The sequence below is a fragment of the Gekko japonicus genome, unplaced genomic scaffold (assembly GCF_001447785.1).
Source record: "Gekko japonicus isolate JY-2015 unplaced genomic scaffold, Gekko_japonicus_V1.1 scaffold358, whole genome shotgun sequence".
Taxonomy (NCBI): Eukaryota; Metazoa; Chordata; class Lepidosauria; order Squamata; family Gekkonidae; genus Gekko; species Gekko japonicus.
Window position 1 is genome coordinate 586,060 of NW_015161962.1, and position 1,212 is coordinate 587,271.

Below are 1,212 nucleotides of genomic sequence, written 5' to 3' on the forward strand. Positions count from 1 at the left end.
GCTGAAAGGAAGACAGACCTGCTGAAAGGAAGACAGAAAGGAAGACAGAGGCGTTGCCAGCTCTTGTGCAAGAGCGCCTGAGACCCGCCTTTGTGGAGGTTCAGCGCAGGACTGTCCTCAGGTGACGCTTCTTGAGGTGTATCTTATCTTCACTGGATTCCACCTTACTTTGAGTCAAGGTATACAACTGAGTTACACGTAGATGGTCCCGGTCACATGTGCCGGAAAACGTGGGGGGGGGATGGCGATTTGCACCATCGCAATTTGACGCGCCACAACGTGATCAGACGCGATGGCATTGTTTCCATCGGCGGGTGTTTCTGGCGCGCTCCAACCAGGAAGCAGGGACGCGAGAGGTGCGCGCTGGAGCAATCACACGGAGCGCATCCGGCTGCAGCCCGTCGCAACCAGTCGATAGTGGATTTCCCCGGGTACCACCGATGATAAATTTTATATATGTTCTCTTTGTAATTGGTACTTCTCGTATAATTTACCGATTTCCATGTTTTTGCCCATTTCTCTAAACCTATATTATAGCCTATATCCCTCGACCACGCTATCATTGTTGTGTTAACATCTGCTTTTATAAACACCTGCCCTGTCTCCCTTTGGCTTTCTCTTTTCAATACTGAAAAGTCTCAGACTCTTCGGCCTTTCCTCATGGGAAGGGTGCTTCCGCCCCCTCATCCTCTTGCATGGCTGCTCCCATATTTTTCCCCAGCTCTGCGATGTCCTTTTTGAGATACTAGAACGGCACTAGAACGGCACACGGTGTTACCAAACGGAGCAGCAGCATCGCTCTGTACAAGGATGTTCCAACACAGGCCGTTTTATTTTCAGTCCCTTCCCTAAGAATCACTGGGAACCGAGTTTGCCATTTTCGCGGCTCTGCCCTGCCACACGGGGCTGACGCTTTCACTGCAACCCCATCCACCACGACCCCATAAGCAGACACTTAAAGTTGGGGGTTTCTTTGGTCCAGTGTGCGTCACTTTGCACTGCCCTGCACTAAACTTCACTGGTCACACTGCTGTCCACTCACCCGATTGGTGGAGATCTTCCTGGAGCGCTTTGCTGCTTGCCTTGGTTTTTGCCATGCTGAATAATTGCGTGGGCACCTGCAGACCTGGCCAGCCGCCCACTCCTTCCTTCCTTCCTTCCTTCCTTCCTTCCTTCCTTCCTTCCTTCCTTCCTTCCTTCCTTCCTTCCTTC